Consider the following 8392-nt stretch of genomic DNA (forward strand, 5'->3'; position numbering starts at 1 on the left):
TGCATTATGAGAACCACTAGACATGTTCCGGAGAGCTTTAGCCACTGGAATTAGGTTGCAGTTCCTTATTTTGGCATCTGCGTTGGTCTGAGGTTGCGTTCCACACTGACTGACAAGCCAACCTAGTCAGGGTGCGATTTGTGAAAAAAGCCGAGGGGGGGGCGGGGGCGTCATCGCTCCTACACATCACTCCATCCTAAACCTCGATTTCAATAGTCAATTTGATTTCAGAGGCTTTAAAAATATGAAGTTTCGTTTCCCTTTCTTTAACTTGTTTAGCTGTATTCTCCAGTGCAGTGAACAAGCCGCTGCATTCTGCAGTGAGTCAAGACCAGAAGTTAACGTTACCGGCACACACGCACAGTGATAGCCGCTGCATTCTGCAGTGAGTCGAGACCAGAAGTTAACGTTACCGGCACACACGCACAGTGATAGTCTTTTGATTTTAGACAGGGCCGGTTCTACGTTATTCTGTGGGGAGCAACACGCCCACGACCGCAACAGCCATTATGGTCTAGGTATACGCACGCAGCACAGGCGAGCACAGGCTGCAGAAGAAACATCAAGCAATTCAGATCAATTAGTTACAATAATATAGATGAACCATACAATTGCAGGCGACCATGCCACAGCGGGCTACTGTATTAATGTCATCATTGTCCTACCGTATCCTCGAACTCGTCTATTGCCCGAATGTGAAGCCAAGAACCATAGGCCTACCTTCTTTGCGTTCTCTCCCTCCAGAGGCGTATCAAGCTTTTTAAAAGTGTGGGGGTTGTGGGATAGGGAAGTGAAACAATCCGGCCAAATTATAAATAACTCCCTACAGGGACGTTGTAAGTATTTTCTGAGAGGGGTGCGGACTATATTGGCATGTATCCGGGAGTTTCTCCCCCGAAACTTTTTTGAAATTCTGATTGCTAAATAAATACACCATTTTAATGCAGTTTGGCAGGGACAGAACAAGCAGCGCCCCTCATATGTGTGGCTCATGTGACATGTAGGCCTACATGATCTACCTGCTATCACTTCACTATTTGACACTACCCTACATGGAGACATATCTCATGTTAAAAATGAAGAAATCATTTCAGAAATTATGTTTTGTGCATATGGTTAGCAGGCTACAATAAATTGCCTAACAGACAACAGCCTAATTTCGAGGTATCACTGGACTATTAATATAATACCTATGTATAAATGTAAAGGACACAAAATAATGACAGAACTGTAAGCTCAAATTCAAAAACGTTTTAAGTCTACCCAAACATATGCAAAGGGAATATAAATAAATTGTGTTGCATATAGCCAGCTTAATTAATGTCAGTTTAAAGATTATGATTAGCAGTTTCTATGCTGTTTTCAATACGTTGTTGATTAAACGAGTGTTGTAGCCCATGTTACCTTTCACTTGCTGCAGGGACGCACACTTTGCATGAGCGCTCATACGCGTTCTTTGAGTTCTACATGCTGGAAATCCTAGTTCTCAGATGTAGAACTCAAATGTGTCTTGACGCCGCTGTTTGTAAAATCAAAATAAAATGTTCTAAATGGAACGCGATCGTATTTAAGCAGGGTTGGGTAGTAACGGATTACATGTAATCTGGATTACATAATCAGATTACAAAAATCAAGTAACTATAATCAGCCCAGATTACAATAAAAAAAAATGTGTAATCAGATTACAGTTACATTGTTGGGGATTACCTGATTACATTTTATCATGCAAATAATGCAACTTTTTTACGATAGCCTAGCTATCTTTTAATTTGACAAGCAGTTCATTCGGATGTTCACTTTTTAGACTTTTTTAAGATATAGTTAAGAACAAAATTATTGATACCCCTGGCAAATATTGATTTTCTTTTGACCAATATGTTTGTTCTTAATTAAAATGACCCTTGCACATGCCAAAAGGTTGCAAGACAATGTGGTAAAGCATGGAATAACAAAAAAAGTGTTTTTATCTTTTTTAAAATTTTTATTAAAAATTGTTCATACCCTTTTTAAACAATCACTGGAAACATCTTTATTTACCACCACAGCTCTCAAAATGGTTCATAATACCCACTAAGCCTCTTCATGTCTCCACAATGATTGTAGACTGCACCTTTTTAGCAGCAATCTGGGTTTTGAGGCAGGAACAATTATTTGCCATCACTTTGGCCTTGTGCTCACTTTTTTGACGGATTGAGGTCCGCTCTAAAATTTTGATTTTGCTCTCTGTTAACCATCATTGTGTGGTTTAATGTTCAAATGCTACCTTTTGGGGCAGCCATGGCCTACTGGTTAGGGCTTCGGCCTTTGGGCTTGCCGGTTCGACTTCACTAATTCACGGATTGGGATAAATGCAGAGACCAAATGTCCCTCACGGGATCAAAAGATATACTTACTTACTAACTTACATAATATTCGGGCAGGTCTCTCGGCACACTGCCTGATCTTTTCCTCCTAATCTTAATGTAGCCTCTTGTTTTAGTGTTACCGTTTACTTTGAGAAAGTCACCAGGTCCCCCTGGTTGAAAAACATCCCAAAATAATAATTTTCTCACCTCAACAATTGAAATGGACATGGTGTCATTTGGGTTTATTGCTTCCCTTTTTTATGCCAATCTCAGGCCATGTCCCTGGGTCAAAAAAATCCAGCGAAAGCTAAATTCTTTGTCCAGGTGTACCCTTATAAAGGGTTAAGCTGAGTTGTGCATGTTTGGAGAAGAGCGGAGAAAAATAGAATGAGAATTCTTTCATCAATTCTGTTGTGGTGTCTTTTACTTAATGGGCATATTTATTGAAATAATCTAAAAGTAATCCTAAAGTAATCAGATTACGTTACATGTTTTTGGTAATCCAACTGATTACGTTACTGATTACAAAAATTGCCACGTAATTTGTAGTCAGTAATGGATTACATTTCAAAGTAATCTGACCCAACCCTGTATTTAGGACATTGAGATCTGTAGTACATGTAGAACGACACACATTGACAGTGAAATGCCGCCGCGACGTTTGTAAGATCAATAAGATCAAATAAGATGTTCTAAATGGAACGCGATGTAAGCTGTTCAGATCTTTTCCAAGCGTCTTGGAGACGTATATGTGCTGGCCTGGATGTCTATATAGTTGATGACACCAAATTAATAAGAAGGCTATTTCTGATTTGGGAAACTTTTAGCCAATCTTCCTGCAAATTATCAGACGTGAAGCACCAGGCATAACTTAATTTCGCGGCTACGTGGACCAGTAAGCTAATTGTTGAGGAGGCCCATAGTTTGAGAAAAGCTGCAGATCATAGACAGAGAATAATGAGAACAGTAGCCAAGGGCCTTGGTGCGCGCACCCGCGCTTTCACTTTGACTCGTGCATTTCTACATTGTGACAAAAACTGTCAGAGAGACAGTGAATTTTGGTTTCCCATACAGAAAAATCAAGGGAAAAAATATATTCACATATATGCAGCTACATCCAGCTTATATTTAAATAGATGGCTACAATATATTTAATACATATATAGTACAAGAATGTATATGCAAGTATATGTGGGACCCAGCAATGTAACATATATGTGGATATCGTACATGAACATATATGGTGAATATATTCAATTAACTTATTTGCACACAGGCAGTGATGGGTGGGGTTTACAAAAAACCTTCAACTTTAAAATACGTCACTACCAACGTACTCTAAGGTCGTTTGAATAACGGTTAAAATGTTTGCAGCTTTTTCACTACATAAGCATAACTAACAGCTACTACTAGTCCAAATGTAAAACGTTTGCTCTGGTTAAGTGGATTGGCGGGGAGTATGAGGGCAAAACCAGTATTTTGCCGACTGACTGCATTAGAAGACCTAACGTTAATGAGAAAGACTTTTTCAACGGCTCTGGATGGGACAACATCTTGCTAGAAACAAACGTTTTATGTGGTGGAGGGGAGGAAGGCTCTTGGCCGGTTTTCGAGGCCATGGTGGTCAAAATTGCTGGTAAGTAGATCTTCATTGTATGCTGCATTGCTTTCATATAACATTTGCAGAAGTTAATGTCCGAATTAACAATGGTATTATTGGTGGAAGCTGGAAGCTAACCTTTGCTACTTTCTGTAACATTAACGTTAGCATAAATTAGCCAGCGCTAGCTTTATTATTTTACACCTGAAAGGGGATTGAAAAATAAATTCACTGAGAAACGTTTGGACAATTAATGAAAACGACTTGCAATGACAGTGAAATACCAATTTAACCTGTCTCCCGGCCATATTTGGTAGTATATTTGCCTCTGGCATGTAGATTGATAGCTAGGCATAAATAGAAGCTAACTTATGATTTGTCATGCAAGACAGAAAATGTAACGGTTAACATTACTAGCCTAAGGTGTAGACATTCTATGCACTGTGGTTTAGCTAACTAGCTGCTATTGTTGCATCATGGACAACACTTAAAGCCCGGTTATACTCGACGCACCCGACCTGTAGCGCGACAATGTGACGTCACAGAAGCGCCGTAACCATTTATACTCGCGCGTCGTGGTCACGACACTAGTTGCAATATTCTCCTGAACAGAGGTGTCGCTGTTGTGAAAAGACTAACGTTAACTACTTACACAGCAGAAGAAACTGCAGTAAGAAACACCAGTAGCTAGCCTCTGTGATGGTACTTCAGACTTTGGTTGCTACTATTCACAACTACCATCATCATTATCATGTAGTTTCCAAGGTGTGTGCACAGGTAGATAAATAGATAGATAGATGGATATATAGATAGGTACTTTATCCTCCCGAGGGAAATTTTAATAATTTAAACAGTTTAGTTAGCTGGCTAGCTAGCTAGCAGCTGGCTGAGTTTGTGTAATTTCCTGAAGTGGAAAGAGATTTTGTTCAGGCCTTAATAGATATCCTTTATTTGAAAATAAATCGTTTCTATTCTTTCCTCTTAATTCCATGTGTTGCAACTCTCACTGGTAACTTTGTTAACTTATCCAGCAAACTATAAAAAATTCACGACTGTAACAAAACACTGCAACTGGCTTGCCCTCGAACTAGTCCATCTTCCTGTTTCCGCCTGGTCGCGCTCGTCTGAAAAAAAATGAGTGGTGCGCTACCGTGTGCTACACGGCCAAAACTCTGGCGCGCCAGAGAGATCTACGTCATTTTGACGTCACATTGTCGCGCTACCGGTCCGGTGCGGCGAGTATAACCGGGCCCTTAGAGCTAACATTAGCTTTTAAAAATATCTTTTTTAGATAGGATGTAATGTGGTATGTGCTGGAGAGTATTAGAGTGGACGTGTAGAAATTGAAGACACAAGTACTGTGCTTAATTTCATGGAAATGGTATTGTAAGCAGGGTAGGAATTTCACGGCGGCCACGACGGCCATGGCCGTCGTAGCCCCTTGCGTTGGCCGTGACGCCCCTTTGAAAATCAGAGGTTTACAGGCCACGGTGGCCTTGGTGCCCCCTTCTTTAAATATTCTGCTTTGCGTCCTACTAATAGCGATATATATTTAGCCTATGGCCTGTCAAAATAATCTTAGCATTCACAGCGCAAATTACGCAGTGAAGAAAGTGACAGTGCAAGAAAGAAAGTGCGTCCAAATTAACCCATTCTTCTCAGTTGAACTACTCGCGAAGTAGCCTACTCATCACACAGACATCACAAGTATCACATGAAAGAGCTTTTTCTCAGCTTTTAAACGATGTTAGCCGCTAATTACTGTGGTGAACGGTTCGCGAGAAAAGTAAATAATATCATTCAATTTAATCATAAATTCTACTGAAGGTTTTGCGTCCATCTCCCTACCCATTCATCTCGGTGGAATACTTCACGAACCCTTCGTTTAACATATGACAAACCATATATCAGAATAAACAGCAGACCTTACCGAACAGAAAGGTGTAAAGCAGTCCCCTGTACAGTTAGCCGTTCCAGACTAATCCCGTTTTGAATTTGCAGTACATTTCAACATACATGGATGTCTCCAAATTTGGGATTTAAGTTTTACACTGTGTTTAAATTGTTCCACATTATTTCATAACGGGCCAAATACAAAATAAATATTACAAATGTCGCCTAGATATCGGTAAATCAGAGGACAGCTGACTATAAGAGTTTGTGAAAGTAGCCTTAATGATCACAAAATGCTAAGCATGCATCTAGGCTATTTGAGTTTCTTAAAGCTGAGCTGTGCTTAAATTGTTTAATACATGATTTCATAACAGGCCAAATATAAAATAAATGTTAAATATAGCCTAGATATCTGAAAATATTAGATGATCAGATGATTTACAGTTATATATATGTCATGTTTTATGTTTTTGTAATGTTTCATACAGTGATGCAGGTCTACTGCAGTGAATACAACTTTGATCATTTTTATAGCATACTACTGTATAGTTAACTTTGGCCTTGGTGCCCTGACATGTGGCCTTTGTGCCCCCCACCAAATATGCCCAACTGAAGGCCAAGTGGCCTTGCCCCTAAAATGGTGAAATTCCAAGCCTGATTGTAAGTAATGTGTTTTGTTTTTGTGCACTATCAAACTACTTTGTCATGCTTTGTGCACTGACATTCTTGCAAAACCATTCATACCCATGCTAAATTATGGAAATGTAAAAGTTGAATTGTACTGAAAAGGACCATGTATGGTCATGTAATATATTTGAGCACTGAAACCCCTTTTTTTACATTTTAGAGAGGGAGGCAACACTCGAAAGCTACATCAAGGACACTGGAGGAAGGACCAGAAGACCTGAGACCAAGACGACCCAAGCCCAACCCGTAGTATGCTTCACTGACAAATGTTGATGTTGATGCTTAATCATCTCATAGACCAAAGGTAATCAAAAATTAATGTTTACTTATGAATATAACTTTTTTGTTAAAGGTCTTTTTTCGAATGCAGAACATAACCTTTTGTTTCTGAGAATTTATACATTTGTTTGAGTAGTTTTGATCTTTTGAATGACAAGAAATTAGCTTCAAGCTACTGGGGACACAAAGTGAACTGAAATACCTTTCCAACCATATCTTTCTATGATGGTTGGTACAGCTTCCCTACAGTCTCAGATAGCAGTCTCAGATGGGAGACACTTCATGAGTGGGAATATCCCAGGACATTACATATTACGCGAGTATACCCTTTACCAACGCAACTCTCATTCATGCTGTATATTCTGTTCACTTGCAGGTTTCAGAGAAGGCTGGTAGAGCTCTCTATGAGTGTGAGCTGTGGGAGATAACCCAGAACCTAAAGAAGAGGTGGCGATAATGGCTCTCCAAGAGGAGGTTGTGAGTCTGAAGGCTTTTATTCAAGAAGGTTTGTGTTTTCATACAGATGTGAACTTTTACATTAAAATTTACATGTTTAACTTTAATGAAATAGCAGCTTCTTGGTTGTACAAGTTTAGTAAAAATTTGAGGATGAAACTAATTTTTCCTTTCAGTGTGTATCTGTGTGCTTCTCTCTGCTGTGTATATGATATATTAGTTGTGTTGTCTCATTTAAAAGTGTTAGGCTGTCTGTGTGGACTGCTTCACATTTTCGCCTCACCATCATAGATCTTTTCTGTGTTAGTAAACTGTAACTATTTGAGGTCCTAATTGATTGTGCTATTTTTTAGGAGGCACTTAGAGGGAATGCCTGGACCCTGAGAGGACTAAGACGATAATTGGTGAGTTTATTTTATTTGTATGTCTTTCTCTCCAACTCACTTTGTATTTATCTCCAATTATCGTGATAACACAACAGTGCTTCTGCACTTTAGCATCTGTATTTGTGTCACTAATATTTTGCATGTTCTATTTGTATATGTTCTGTCTTATTCAGAGGCCACCCTGAAGCAGTTCCCAGGCCAGACACTCACTCCAGATTGCTGGGCCAGGCAATAAATGCCAAAGTGACAGAACTGAGGTTCCATAACAAAAACAAAGATTTTCAATAAAATAGAATAAAAGATAACAGAAGTGTTGTGTGTTTCTTCCTCTTTATACTGATAGTATGGTTGATTTTAAGTAAACACAATAGTGAAATATTTATTGATCAATGCGAAAAATATCAAACCATAGTAGAATATGAACTATATTAGAGAAATATATGTCTGAAATATATAGATCATGTGATCAGAATCGTCATCAAGGGTCATGTGATCATGCTTCTTAGTGTCATATATTTAAATATATTTAATTATATGCATAAAATATAAGAAAGTGGCCAATATTGAATATTTACTTATATTTTGAAATATATTGATACATACATGGAAATATATGTATTTAACATATATGTAAATATATTTATTTAACATAGATGTGCTTATACTGGAAGCTGCATATATGTGAATATATTATTTTTCTGTATGGGTTACTAATAATGTGGTAACAATTATCATTTCAATTCTAC

General features: G+C 38.5%; 1 long non-coding RNA gene across 1 annotated transcript; it reads left to right on the forward strand.

Moving 5' to 3' along the window:
* The first annotated feature begins 5345 nt into the window (after nt 1-5345).
* Nucleotides 5346-7966, forward strand: LOC143118242 (uncharacterized). Its single transcript, XR_012986068.1, has 4 exons — nt 5346-6829; nt 7181-7309; nt 7614-7664; nt 7820-7966. It is a non-coding gene; the product is annotated as an uncharacterized LOC143118242 (long non-coding RNA).
* Nucleotides 7967-8392: the final 426 nt, after the last annotated feature.

Source organism: Alosa pseudoharengus, unplaced genomic scaffold, assembly GCF_046254945.1.
Source record: "Alosa pseudoharengus isolate Yale_2024_CS ecotype anadromous, Long Island Sound unplaced genomic scaffold, YU_APseudo_1.1 YU_APseudo_1.1_scf_12, whole genome shotgun sequence".
In the NCBI taxonomy this organism is placed as follows: Eukaryota; Metazoa; Chordata; class Actinopteri; order Clupeiformes; family Clupeidae; genus Alosa; species Alosa pseudoharengus.